Below are 15,756 nucleotides of genomic sequence, written 5' to 3' on the forward strand. Positions count from 1 at the left end.
TGATTAGGAAAAAAAGAGAGGAGACATTTCTCTGTCTATGGAAAGTCCTCAAAATTAGCTTTAAATAAATAAAACTATATAAGTATTCTTGTCTGAAACCGGTGATTCCAACACGGTGTTTACCCAGTCTTTTCCATTCTTGTGACGTCAGCCCATGAGCGAAGCTCCTATAGCTTTAAATTCATATTCACATAAACTCAATCTGAGTTTGAAGTATGTGATGTCAGGACATCAACTATTGATGCCAGGGTATTTTTACACACACATATTCCTGAGGAAAATTTTCATGGAAAATTTAATAACTGAGTAACAGATTTCTCCCACTCAGCACTCCAGAATGCCGCTAACATATGAGGCAGGCACTCTCGCCTTAAACTAGAAGAAATGGACAAGAGCAGTGGCAGCCCAGAGGAAAACAATTAATGTGGAAACCTTCAAAGAAGACAAGATCTCACCTCTATCTTATTTTCCACACTTCTGAAATATATATATGAGAATCCCTCTCCAAATCCATTATGTCTTTAAGAATTTTGTTTTATATATATATTTTTATTCAAGTATAATTATTAGCATATTGTGTTACATAATAGCTATTTATTCATTTTTATAATCCCAAATAATTATTTTTACTGACTTCCTGTAACTTCTTGTGAGACAACACTAACATCTATTGTTAAAGAAGAATGAAAGTAATTGCTAGAATTTCTCCCCATTTATCCCTTTTGGCAATTTGTTCCTAATGGGATGACTGACCATCCCAGTCTATCTGGGACTGAAGGACTTCCTGAGATGCAGAACTCAGTGCTAAGACCCAGAGCAAACCAGGCTGGTCACCCCAGTTCACAGTAATACATAATTGTACCTAGTTGCAATCACTATAAAATCTGCTTTTTATACTTAGTATTATATTATACATATTTTTTCTTATTGTTATATAATTTTCATAAGTTATTTTTAGTTGCAACTTAGTACTTCATTGAGTCCATATGGAATAATTGAATATTCCTCTATAATTGGGTACTAAGGGCCTTTTAAAATTTTTTTATTTTTTGAAATCATGTTTGGAGCTGCAGAAGACATGAGCAAGATACAGATTTCTTCCTCTTATTATTCAAAATATGGCTTTACACTTCAAGCATTGTCCAAGTCTGCCCATAGGAAATAATGACATCAAGCCAGGAAATTAATGTTACACTTTGACAAGAGAACAGTCAACAATTCAATAAATAGAAATGGCAGTCTCACACTGACTTAGCATGAGTTCACGCACAGATGCAATATGCTTTAAATTCTTGATGCAAAATCTAAAACATTGATGGGGAAGGTTTAAATTGGAAATTTTCCTAAATCTAAAATTCTTTTTTTTAATTTATTTAAATAATCTCTACACCCAATGTGGAGCTCAAACTCACAACCTTGATATCAAGAATTGTGTGCTCTTCTGACCAAGACAGCCCAACAACCCAAGTCTACAGTTCTTAAAGGGGTTTCCTTTAATTCAAAACTTGTTGTGTGTTCTGAACTGAAGAGGACCACGCAATATAAACTGAATATGGTAGGAACATATGGTGGCAAAATCAAAGCTAACTTAAGACTTTTCCTCTGGAGTCATGTTTACCTTTTACTCACTTCTTCTCTTGGTGACTTACTATGAGAAAATTACTCTTACCTAGTATGCATTCTGCTGCAAGAAAAAACAAAAATCTTAAAGTAAGACACAAACTCATCACTGAGAAATCATTCATTCATACGTCCAAAAATATCTGGTGATCTCAGTCTACTGCTGAGCAAAAATAAGCAGAGATCTCTCCTCTTAGAGCTTACTGTCTGGTTGGAGAAAGAGACACTAGCAAACGTCCACCAGGCACCTACAATGGGTAAGGTAGACTATTAAGTACAGAGGGGTATACATAAAGATAAGAGAAGCCCCAGCCCTCAAAAATTTTAGAGGTGATTTAAAAATGTACATATTAAAAGATAAGCAAAAAAGTTAATAAGAAAACATGTACCTCAACATAATAAAGGCCATATATGACAAATCCACAGCTAAAATCATACCCAACAATGAAAAAATGAAAGCTTCTCCTCTAGGATCAGGAATAAGGATGCCTGTCTAGCCACTTTTATCCAACATGGTATTGGAACTCCAGACCACAGAAATTAGGCAAGAAAAAGAAATAAAGACACCCAAGCTGGAAAGAAAGAAGTAAAACTATCACTATTTACAGACAACGTGATACTAGATATTTAAAAAAAAAAAAAAAAAACCTAAAACTCCACCAAAACCTCTAGAGCTAAAAAATGAAATAAGCAAAGTCACAGGATGCAAATTTAACATACAAAGATCAGTTGCATTTTTATACACTAATAATGAGCTATCAGAAAGAGAAATTAAGAAAACAATCCCATTTGTAATTGCATACAAAAGAATAAAGTACCTAGGAATAAATTTAAGCAAGAAAATAAAAAATCTGTACTCTGAAAACTGGAAGACGCTGAAATTTCATGACATGAAAGAAACTGAAGTGACACAAATAAATGAAAAGACAGACTGTGCTCATGAACTGGAAGAAATAATATTGTTAAAATGTCCAAATTATCCAAAGTAATCTACAGATACAATGCAATCCCCATCAAAGTATCAAAAGCATTTTTCACAGAACTAGAACAGAGAATCCTAAAATTTGTATGGAACCACACAAAAAACCAAAACAGCCAAAGAAATGCTGAGAAATAAAAACAAAACTGGAGGTTATCACACTCCTTAACTTCAAAGTCTAATACAAAGCTATAGTAATCAAAACAGTAGGGTCCTGGCACTAAAACAGACACACAACATCAATGGAATAGAATAGAAAGCCCAGAAATAAACCCACACTTACATAGTCACTTAATCTATGGTAACGGGGGCAAGAATGTACAATGGGGAAAAGACAACCCCTTCAATAAATGGAGCTGGGTAAACTGGACAGCTAATAATACTCAAAAGAATAAAACTGGACCACTATCTTACACCATATACAAAAATAAATTCAAAATGGATTAAAGACTTAAGTGTAAGACCTGCAACCACAAAACTACCAGAAGAAAACACAGGCAGTAAGCTTTTTTTTTTTTTAAAGATTTTATTTGACAGAGATCATAAGTAGGCAGAGATCATAAGTAGGCAGAGAGGCAGGCAAAGAGAAAGAAGAGGAAACAGACTCCCCACTGAGCAGAGAGCCCAATGTGGGGCTCAATCCCAGGACCCTGGGATCATGACATGAGCCGAAGGCAGAGGCTTTAACCCACTGAGCCACGCAGGCACCCTGGCAGTAAGCTCTTTGATATCAACCTTAGCAATACTTTTTTTTTTTTTTTTTTTGGTACCAGTGTCCCCAGGAAAACACAATAAAAGCTTAAAATACACAAATGGAATTATATGAAACTAAGAAGCTTTTGCACAGCAAAGAAAACCAACAATGAAAAAGAAAGGCAGACTACTAAATGGGAGAAAATATCTGCAACTCATATATCCAGTAAGGGGTTAATACCCAAAGTATATAAAGAACTTGGACAATTTCATATTTTAAAAAACCCAAATAAAAAATGGGCAGAGGACCTGAACAGACGCTTTTCTGAAGAAGACATACAGGTGAACAATTGGCACACAAAAATGTGCTCAGCATCACTAATGATCAGGGAAATGCAAATGCAAAAACCACATGAGATATCACTTCACACAAGTCACACTGGCTATTATCTCTTACTTTTTTAAAGATTTTATTTATTTATTTGACAGAGAGGGATACAGTGAGAGAGGGAACACAAGCAGGGGGGTTGGGAAAGGGAGAAGCAGGCTTTCTGCTGAGCAGGGAGCCCGATGTGGGGCTCCATCGCAGGACTGTGGGGTCATGATGGGAGCCAAAGGCAGTTGCTTAATGACTGAGCCACCCAGGTGCCCCTGGACTGGTTATTACCAAAAAGGGGGGAAAAAGTGTTGATGAGGGTGGAGAAAAGGGAATCCTCCAACACTATCGGTGGGAATGTAAATTGGTACAGTCACTATGGAAAACAGTATAGGGGTTCCTCAAAAACTAAAAACAGAAACTACAGGGGCACCAAGGTGGCTCAGTTCTGCAACTGCATCTTGATCTCAGCTCAGGTCTTGATCTGCAGGTCATGAGTTCAAGCCCCACACTGTTAAAATAAAATAAAATAAAATATAGAACTACAATACAATCTAGCAATTCCACTTTTGAGTATCCAAAGAAAATAAAAACACCAATTCAAAGAGATATAAACAACTATATGTTCAATGAACAATTATTTATAATAGCCAAGATATGGAAGCAACCTAAATATCCATGTGAATGGAGAAAGATGTGAAGTGTGGGAGGGGTGTGTGTGTGTGTGTGTGTGTGTGTGTGTGTGTGTGTGTGTGTGTGTGTGTGTAATATTACTCAGCCATGAAAAATAATGAAAACTTGCCATTTGATACAATATGGATGCACATATAAAGTATTATGCTACATGCAGTAAGTCAGACTAAGAAAGACAAATACCAAATGGTTTCACTCACATGTGAAATCTAAAAGACAAAATGAACAAATAAACAAAACAAACAGACTCACAGATACAGGAAAACAAACTGTTGGTTACCAGAGAGGGAAGGCATTGAGGGGGAGGAGCAAAATCAGTGAAGAAGGTTAAGAGGCATAAACTTTCAGGTGTAAAATAAATAAGTCATGGTGATGTAGTGTATAGAATAAGAATTGGAATACAGTAAATAATATTGTAATAACTTTATGTGGTGACTAATGGTCACTAATTTTAGGTCATTTCATAATGCATAAAAATACCACATCATTATACATACACCTGAAACTAATAGGATATTGTATGTCAATTTTACTTCAATAAAAACATACAATAAAAATTTATTTGATGTGGAAAATAAAAAGAAACCAGTGGAGGTTCAGGAAAATTCAATCGGAAAAGAACAATCTTTTCAATAAGTTGTGGTGGAAAAGCTAATAACATAAAAATGAAATTGGACACCTACTTCACACCACAAACAAAATTAGCCCAAAATGGAGCAGAGGCCTAAACATAAGAGCTCAAACTAGAAAACTCTTAGAAGAAAACACAAGTGAAAACTTCACAATGTTGGATTAAGCAACGTTTTTTTAGGAATGGCATCAGAAGCACAAGCAAACAAAAAATAAATTGGACATCATAGAAATAAAAAATTTTTGTGCTTCAAAAAAAAAAAAAAAGAAAGCCTTTTGTGCTTCAAACAACACAATAAAGAAAGTGAAACTACAACCTGCCAAAGGAGAGAAAATATTTGTAAATCATGTATCTGGTAAGAGTCTAGTATCCAAAATATATAAAGGGAAAGCTTACAGCTCAACAATTAAAAAGTCAAATACCCAATTTAAAACGTGACAAAGGATTTGAATACATATTTCTCCAACTTACCAATAAGCACCTGAAAAGACGCCCAGCATCATTAGTCACTAGGGAAATGCAAATTGAAACCACAATGAGAAATAATTACATCACCCCCATGGGGATGGCTATAATCAAAAAGAAAGTAACAAGAATTGGTGAGTGTTTGAAGAAATTGGAACCCTCATATAATACCACTAGTGATAATATAAAATGGTGTAACTCCTTGAAAAATATATATGGCAGTTCTTCACAAAGCTAAATGTAAAGTTACTAAAAAATCCAGTAGTCCACTGATAGGTATATTCTCAAGAGAACTGAAAAGATAAGATCACACAGAAACTTCTACACAAGTACGCTTGTATACAAAAAGCAGAAACAGCCCAAGTGTCTATTAACTGATGAGTAAAGAAAATGTGGTATGTCCATATAATAAAACAGTATTTAGCCATCAAAAGGAAAAAAATTCTGGTACATCTCACAACATGGATGAACCTTGCAAACACCTCCTTAAGCACAGGAAGCCAGAAACAAAAAGTCACAACTTTATGATTCTAGTTATACAAAATGACTGTCACAGGAAAACTGACAGAAACAGAGCCAAAGTCAGTTGTTCCCAGAGGCTGGGAACAGGGGAAAAGGGACAGTGACTACTAATTCAGGTTTTCTTGGGAGGCGATAAAAATATTCTGGAATGTATAGTGTGATGGTTACAAAACCTTGTGAACATATTTAAAAACACTTAAAATGGGTGGGTTTTATGGTGTGTAAATATATTCCAATAAAAATATTTTTTTAAGATTTTTATTTATTTGACAGACACAATTTTTATTTATTTATTTATTTTTATTTATTTGAGATCACAAGTAGCAGAGAGAAGAGGAAGCAGGCTCCCCACTGAGCAGAGAGCCTGATGTGGGGCTTGATCCCACACCCTGGATCATGACCTGAGCTGAAGGCAGAGGCTTTAGCCCACTGAGCCACCCAGGTACCCCCCAATAAAAATAATTTTAGAAGAGAAGATGGCTGGGAAGGACGAAACAATGTAAAATGCATAGTGCATAGCACAAAATAGTTGCTCAACAGTGTTAACAAACTGTGTGAGCTCTATGAGGGCTTAGAGTATCACAAGAAAATCTCATGGAATAGGAGGGGTTTGAGTTGAATTGAGCATAGGTAGAAATTCTATAGTAAGAGAATAAGGAAAAAATATTCCAGGTAGATGGGGCAATGCCTATACAGGATGAAAACAGAAACATTCTACTTGTGTTCAGGGTCAATATCAGAATCACTTAAATGGGTTTTGGTTAAATTAGTGAGTCATTAGACCCAAGGCAATAGAGAAAGGCTGGGACCACAGTATGCAGAATCATCAAGGCCCACCACATCTGGACTTGGATTCTTAAGCATTAGGGAATCACTGGCCGTGTTTGAGGCAGGAAGCAAAAAGTTACAATTAGTAGTTCAGAAAATAAGTGAGACCAGAGGAATAAATAAGAAAGTAGATCTGAGTTAAAAATTAGAAAAAGGGGTGAGTATATTTAAAGATATTCTGGAGTATACAGAACTTAATGGATGTGAAGGACTTTATTAGCTATAAAAGGGAAGAAATCAAAGATCACTCTCAACTTTGACTTTGGATGACAGGAGTAGGGAGGACATGAGATGGGGCTGATACTAACGGAGAGAGGGGGCAAGCTGAAAAACTGTAGGCCCAGATATTGGATCATGAGCGCAGTCTGCACTGGTTCTAGAATTTTACACTATAGACTAAAGAAATATTCCTTCTGTTATGCAAACACCCACCTGCCACTCCAAGTTTGAAAATCAGATGAAAGAACAGTCCTGAAAATGGAACTGCAAGAAGGATTCACTTAAAACTGATAGAGTTAAGGGGCGCCTAGGTGGCTCAGTGGGTTAAGCCTCTGCCTTCAGCTTGGGTCATGATCTCAGGATCCTGGGATTGAGCCCTGCATCAGGCTCTCTGCTCAGCGGGGAGTCCCCCCCCCCCCCCCCCCGCCTCTCTGCCTGCCTATCTGCCTACTTGTGATCTCTCTCTCTCTCTCTCTCTGTCAAATAAATAAATAAAATCTTAAAAAAACAAAACTGATAGAGTTAATGAATGGGAGTTCCCAGGGGAAGGGTGACACTTTGTAAGGAATGCCTATGTGTAGCTGCTGCCAGAGAAAGTGAAAATAGTAAAGATGAAATTGAGGATGTCCGGAAAAGTAGGAGAGGGACTTAAGAGAGCGTCCTGTCTTGGAAGCTGAGGAGGGACTTATGTCTCAAAGGGCAAAGAAGCTGCAGAGCAGTGTTGCTGAGAAGTCTGAAAACATGAGGACTGAGTAGAGGCCACCAGGTTCAGGAATCAGGAGGTCACTGGCAGCATTAGGAGAAACAATCATAGAGGGGTATTCAGGAAAGAAGACACACTACAATTCACTGAAAAGTGAATGTGGCAGGAAAACATTTAAATCATAAATGCATCTGCGTTGGGATCTTTAGTCGTTAAGGAAAGAGATGATTCAGTGGTATGACAAGCAGGGAGACAATGACCCAGAATGCGAGGCAGCTTAAAACCTGCAGGCACAGACAAGTATGAGGTTACATTCATTTAACAAATTCAAGTATTTATTGAGTGCCTACTATGTGCTTTGTACCGTTCTAAGTGACGAGGCTGAAAGCAGTGACTAACACAGACAAAAATCCCTGCGCTTGTGAGGTTCACGTCATTCAGACGCATTCACCTGCCGCCACCAGTGAGTGGAGAAGAGGGTGTAGCCAAGTGTGGACACCTGCGTTCACTGAACAGCCGGGGCTCCGCTCTATCACTTCCAGCTTACGTTCTGACGACTTACACTTGTGGGTCGTTTTCACGGTGTCCCTGATCAAACCAGTGTGCTCTCGGCTTTGATAGGAACAACCAACATGCAGCGCGGTCAGAAACAAATCCGTGGGCTGCAGCATCGGTGGCAAGAGCAACCGTTCTCTGGGCCAACCGGGTGAGATGAAGGAATAGAGAAGTCGCGGGGCCTAGAAGCTCTCATCGTGTACATAACTCTGGCACCATTTCGACGGCTTCTTCAGTAAAAGAGCTGCCGAGAGATCCAGCCACCACTCGGTGCTTTCACCTTCGTGGGAAATGAAACTTGTTAAAAGTTACACTTTTACGTTTGCAGGAAACAGCTGCAGTGAGTCTAAGTTTATGGCAGGAACAATCCAAGTCACAAGATTTTCACAAGAAAATTTTATTAAAACTTATTACATGAAGCAGACACATGCATTTTATTTAAAGTTGAAATTTTAAAAACTCTCACGTGATTTTAAGGTGCTTTGGTTTGAGGACCACTGATCTATATCCCTTCTGTTGAACCCAAGTAATTAAAAGAACTTAGGTAACTTCTTATCACTTTAAGCCATTTCTAAAATACCCTTTTCATCAGAAAGACATTATTTCAAGAATTTTGAAGATATGATGGGGAAAAAAGACAACATAAAATCTAAAGGTCTTTTCTGACCTTCCAACTTTCACCTTGTTCTCTAGACAGTTCCACTTCATTGTAATTCTCTGCCTGGCACTGGTTTGCCACAATCTGATATCCCTTTATTTGTTCATTTCTCCTTCTGAGAACACAAATGCCTGAGAGCTGGGACTTGACTGCAGTGTTCATCACTGAACCTCCAGAATGTAGAGTGTGTGCTACAGAGAAGGACCTCAAACATCTATTAAATAATGATGGCTGAAAAGCAGTTCCTTATATGGTTACTTATATTCATATCAATCAAAAGACATATGCTTATCTCTATATAGTATTTGTAATGGATTTCTTTATTAAAAAAAAGATTTTATTTGAGAGAGAGAGCATGAGCAGGGGGAGCAGCAAAGGGAAAGGGGAAGCAGACTCCCTACTGAGCAAGGAGCCTAGGGCAGGACTCAGTCTCAGGACCCTGAGATTATAACCTGAGCTGAAGGCAGAGGTTTAACAGATTGAGCCACCCAGGTACCTCTATAATGGGTTTCATGTATATATTTTTATCTTTCCATATACTTATTTTAATGGCTACATAATAGTCCATCACAAGAAATGCCAAAATTATTTTACCCAACTATCCCGTTGGTGAGCATTACAAATGACTGTAGCTCTACACTCTACCTAGCTGTCTATATATCTAGGTATGTGTTTTCTCACTTAACTACTAAAATATGTTCAATTTTATTCTTCTTTTATCCATTTATTAAAGAAACTTGCATTAGAAGTCAGTGAAATATTGAATCAAAGGTATTTCAATACTTTTCATGTGTGACAATTTGTTCTATAGTTTGTAGATAAGATGTACTGTTCCCCTAAAAGAGACATGTATAATAATTGTAATAAATTACCACACTCTTTCACACCCTCTTCCTTATTAATTCATTAAGTAAAAAACAGTATGTCATCTTGATAATTTCTTATTGTTAGTGAAATGAAATAGCATTCTAATATATTAATTGAATTTCCCCTTTTTATTTTATTTGCCTAAAATGTTTTTTACCTTTGTTTATGCTTTTAGTAAATTAATAATATCAAATATTTAAAGCATAGTGGAAATGCAAGACATAACAAACCACAAGACTCAAATAGTGTGGAATAAAGTTATATTCCTTTTTCTCCCCCTCTCCACTTCTCTTTTTCTTTTCTTCTTTTTTCTTCTTTGTTTTTCTTTTTTCTTTTTTTTTTTTTTTGGAGGGGGCACCTTTAAAGGATGCTATAATATGTGCATAAATGAAATAAGAGAGATAAGAAAGAAATCATTTTAAAAGAGAATAGATCAGGTGACAGGAAAGATACAATGAGTTAAAGAAGACAGGAATAGAATGTTATCAGAGAAAAAAGAGAAAACGGGAAGCCAATATTTAACAGCATTCTACAGCATTACCTAAGAAAGAGGGAGACGCTGAATGAGGCAGGGATAACCTTGCTGAGCTAAGCTACAATCCATCATAGAAGAAATGAGAATTGCTCTTTTTGGATATTCAGCAGAGAATGAGGTGCTGCAAGAGATTTTACAGTCAATAAGAGATTATGATGGTAGCAAAAGGTATCTTAAGAGGAGGTAAAACCAAGGACTAGATGAGACATCCAGAAGAAAATGAGCTCATCTTGCTTATGTCTAGATGCAGAGCAGTTCAGGGAATAATTCAGTCAGGTAACGAATCATCGAAGTCCATAATGAATCAGTCAGGTAATGAATCACTGAAGTCTACATTTCAACCAGCAGGTCAGGAATGAGGACAAAGAGCAAAGGAACAGCAATGGCAAAAAAAAAAAAAAAAAAAAAAAAAGAGCTTTGCTGGAACTATGCCAGCACATGACAGGACCGAAAGGAGGAAATGGATTTAAATTAATACAAGAAATATATTGGTTAAAATAAGGAGAAGAGAAACTGCCTTTTGTTAAATATACACCATTTAACAGGCATTAGGGCAGAAGCATTACAACCAGTAAATTATTTATTCCTCGCCGCCACCCAACTACAGTGGTTGTGATTCCATTTTCAGATGAAGAAATGGAGTTTAAAGAAATGTCACTTCTCAAAGTCACAGGGCTAGTAAGAGAGCCTCTGGGATTCACAAATCAGTGTGACAATAAACTTCTCCTACTGTCTGTCCTAAGGCTAAAAAGGAAAATCTGTCTGCCTTCTAAGGATGTACCATCTTCTATCCATCTATAATTCACCTTTTTTTCACATTGTAACTTCTTTGAAATCTCGCAGAGTTACAGGTTAAGTGACATCACTTTATTTCCTTAGTGTTTTATTAAAAAACGGTGCATCCTACCAACAATGATGTGACATATTCAGTGAAATTAGATATATGAGTGGTTCTTAACAGAGGTTCTGGAGGTATTTTTAAAAATAAAAAAAGTTTAGATTTGGATATTCACTCTTAGATGGATGCAAATGTGTGCAATAGAAAATTTCTAAGAGTTGACTTCTTTGTTTGACTATGTTCTTTACACTTAAATGATGACTCTTATCTCTGAAATATTCTATATTCCAATAATTGGCAGAAATCAGTTTCTACAGAAGCTCCTTTGCTTTGATTGTCTAAAAAACATGAACATTTTGTGAGAGACTACACCCACAAAAAAAAATTTTATTAATAATGGAAAAGCTAAGGTTGGGGGGGGCAGGTATCCTATAAAATCAGAGAAGGATCATTTAGGCACATGACTAAATATAATTAGGGATGTTAAAAACCTGATCTAGGCAAAATGTGGAAAATGGTTTGTCTGGACAAAGAGGAAACAACTGTTTACATTTTCTTCTTAACAGCAGATCAACTAATTTAAGAAAACTTGGTCTTTTTGAACAGAGAGTATTTCAATCTTATATCCATGCACTTGAAAACCCATTTGTTTTAAACCTAGTCTGTCCTGACCACACCCAAAACTCTCTTTCTGAAGTTTTCCCTTCACAAACCTCCTACTAACTTTCCTTTGCATTCAGGTTTTGTCTCAAGCCATTTCCTTCCAAACAACCATCTCATTTAGGACAAATTACCTTTTACCTTCAACAAGAATCATTTCCATTCCTTGAATCTTTCTTACATATCTCCTACTTTGGCACATACAGAGTTGTTCCCCGTATTCCCATCAATCTTACAGTTAACAGAATTAGAAACACCTTTGTCTCTAGTCAGTTATTAACCAATTGTGAACTGTTACACCAGAATTCTCTAGATGGCAAATTTATGAATCAGTTAAGTACAAAACATGTTTACCAACAGATTTAAATATTCTTAGTTTCTTTGCAGTAAGAAGTCAAAAGCACAAACCTACATAAAGTCATTAATGACTTAGCATTTTATCCTATTTGAAAAGACCTAGAAGTCCGACAAATTTAATTCCATTTGTCATCCAAGCAAAACTTTAAACTTTCAGGTTACCAGAGACTCTGTAAAAGGTTAACAATTACCCATGAAAACTTTGAAACAATTAACCATCAGTTTAGTCATCTTTTTGCTAACAAATTGCAACAGAGATAATATGAGCATATTTGACCATCAGTAAACCTTGACAGAATAAAAGTTTCATGTCTACTGCTGATAAATTAAAAGACATGTCTGTCTTAATTAAAAGAACAAACTTAACTTAGTTCAAATACTGATTTACACTCCACCCGGGCCCACCCTACTTTCAATGTTTCCCTGAGACACAGGTGGGGAAATTTGGAATGGGAGGTGTTAGGTCCAGGGGTGCTCTTTTTGCTCCTTGACAGTGAAGAGAGAAGGATCCGTAGTGCAGGAGACACCAAGGATGGTATGCAGGCCAGTTGCCCAGGCCTCACCCAAGTTGGTGCAGAAATAGGAGAAGGGGGAGATAGAAGAAACAAGTGCTGCCAGAATGCAGAGAAAGGATTTGAAGTTTTAGAGGTCATCAGCTCCAACAGAGGAGCAGATCCCATGCTCTCCCTCCAACAAGGGTGGGAGGGGTTAGACAGTCCACATTGGGCCAAAGACAGGGAATTTTCCCAAAACAAAGGGAGTTGCAGCAGCTGCTTGGGAATATTCCTTAAAGTCTCCGTCTCAAGTTAGACGAACCCCAGTTGGCTCCAGTTATAGCCATTAATATGAGAGGTAAGTGAGGGAGAAGCCCCCACATCTATTAGGAGAAACAGAGATAAAGTCAGAGTCCCTTTTGCTAGTGGTGACCTGTATAACCTCCAGCAACCTGTGTTTACTAGGAGACAGCTTATTTAGCTCATTATCATCCAGTATGTCAGGAGGGAGTTTATGACCCATTTGGGCAAACACATTCTGCAAGAGGCCCTTAGGTCGGGGTCCTGGTGTAGAGCAATGAAGGCCTAGGTATGAGCAATGAAGGTATCCTAGGTTCATTTGCCCTGTTTCCTGCAGAGGAGATCTGACAGATCCCACTGAGGCCATGCAGTGTTCCAGGAGTTCAGTCCTTTCCTAAGTTTTGCAATCCGAATTATTTCCAATGGGTTAAAAGGCACTCCAAAGTAGAGTCCTTGGGAACTGAAGGAGCCTGCTGAGGCCATGCTCCCAGAAAAGTAAAGAAAGTCCATTATCAAATCCCCCCCAACTCCTGAGTGGTATCCCATGCAGAGGTTCCTGTGTGCAAAAGTGACCAAAGGCGTCCCTCAACAAGACATCACTATTGATCATGATCCTGCCTCCCCATAAAGGCATACCTGCTGTAAAAGGCCCTGGAGGGGTGCCGGCTCCCCTACCCTACCCCATCGCATCCTAAGCTGCCAATGGGTGCCTGGTGAATGGACTAAAATACCGTGCCTTGCCATCGTCTGTCCTGAAAATTGCATTCTTTGCCATTTTAACCCATGGAAAACACTAGACAAGCTTGGCAAGGGGGAATTACCCAATTTCGTAGCTCTAAGTAGTTAGTAGAGGACACTAACCAGAAACAATAAAGACTGAAATCCATCACGGTCTGAGCAACATTCCAACACATGTGGTCCTTACTTCCCTAGGAAACGATCACCAGTTAGGTTTTAATTCAATTGGGTACTGGTTTCAGCCGGCTCCCTGCAGAGGTCCTACAGCCAGAAGTGCCTAGACCAGGGATGTGGAGGAGATCACAATAGATCAATCAGGAGGAAACCTCACACAGGAGTCTTACGATTGGCAGCTGTCCTGGTGACTTAAGTGGCTGTCTCATGCCCAAGACAGACAATTCCGTATAAGAACAGGAACAGAGAGAGGGCATCAAGTTTCTGGGTCTTATTGCCATTCTGGCCAGGGTACTAACAACCAAAAGGCAGACGTTCTCCTCCCTGTAGAGTAGCCACAGGCTAGAGGATTACAGCCTGAGAAATCAACATGCAAGTGTTCCAGTAAGACCATACTCCTTGAAAAGCCCCTGAAATGAGACTAAAGAAAGACGAGACAAAGTACTCACCAATTTTGCACTAAAGAGTCTAAATGTAAAGACTCAGCCCCACGTTGGGCGCCAAATGATGAAGTTTTAGAATAGAAGTGAGGTTCGGTGGGGTGAGGTCCAGAGCTGATGATCAAGAAGGAATTCTTGAGACATCTTTGGTGCAAAATGGTGGTTTAGTAAAGCATGAGGACAGGACCCATGGACAGAAAGAGCTGCTGTGTCAGCGTTGTGAGGGGTGGCAGGTTATATACCATGGGGGTGGGGGAAGGAAAAGGGAGGTTTCAACAGAACTTTCATATGCTAAAGAGGACCTACAAGATACCAGATACCAGAGGCCTTGCCATTGTCAAAATTGTTTTTCCCTTTTTAACAAGCTATTAAGATAGTTGGGAGATTCCTAAAGAATGTCACATATGTCCCACCCAGGAGGGGGGTGGGGGAAGATTGGAGGGTGTTAGCTTTTGCTTTGTCCTCAGCCAGCCTTCTGTTCCCTCATCAGAATTACACAGTATATAACCTTCTGAGATTGGTTTTTTTCACTCAACATAAAACCCCAGAGATTCGTCAGTTGTATGCACCAACAGTTTATTATTCTTTATTACTAAATAGTATTCACGGAATGAAAACTATTTACTTTGCTTACCTGATGCTACAGCTTTTTCTAGTTTTCTGTGCTTCTTCTTCTATAATAATCCAGTGATTCTCAAAATATGGTGTTTCCCTTCAACTGGAATGGTTATTAAAAAATTCTGAACCGGGGCACCTGGGTGGCTCAGTGGGTTAAGCCGCTGCCTTCGGCTCAGGTCATGATCTCAGGGTCCTGGGATCGAGTCCCGCATCGGGCTCTCTGCTCAGCAGGGAGCCTGCTTCCTCCTCTCTCTCTCTGCCTGCCTCTCTGCCTACTTGGGATCTCTCTCTGTCAAATAAATAAATAAATAATTAAAAAAAAAAAAATTCTGAACCCCAGGGCGCCTGGATAGCTCAGTCGTTAAATGTCTGCCTTCGGCCCAGGTCATAATCCTAGGGTCCTGGGATCCAGTCCTGCATTGGGCTCCTTGCTTTGCAGGAAACCTGCTTCTCCCTCTCCCACTCCCCCTGCTTGTGTTTCCTCTCTTGCTGTCTTTCTGTCAAATAAATAAATAAAATCTTTAAAAAAGTAAGAAATAAATAATAAAATAAAAATTCTGAACCCCATTTCAGATCCATTCAATCTGAGTGTCTGTGGGTAAGGTCTAGGATTACATTATCCATAACTCAAACACTACAGTGCGATGTAATAATGGTTACTTTTTAGCTGCATTAAGCTAGAAACCAACGTAGCTACCATTTAAATTAGAAATGGTGATAGCTAAAGGGCATTATAATTATGAAATCCATTCTTCAGAGGCAATTAGTTGTAGTGATTGACATTAGACACTAT

The sequence above is a fragment of the Mustela nivalis genome (assembly GCF_964662115.1).
Source record: "Mustela nivalis genome assembly, chromosome: 9".
Taxonomy (NCBI): Eukaryota; Metazoa; Chordata; class Mammalia; order Carnivora; family Mustelidae; genus Mustela; species Mustela nivalis.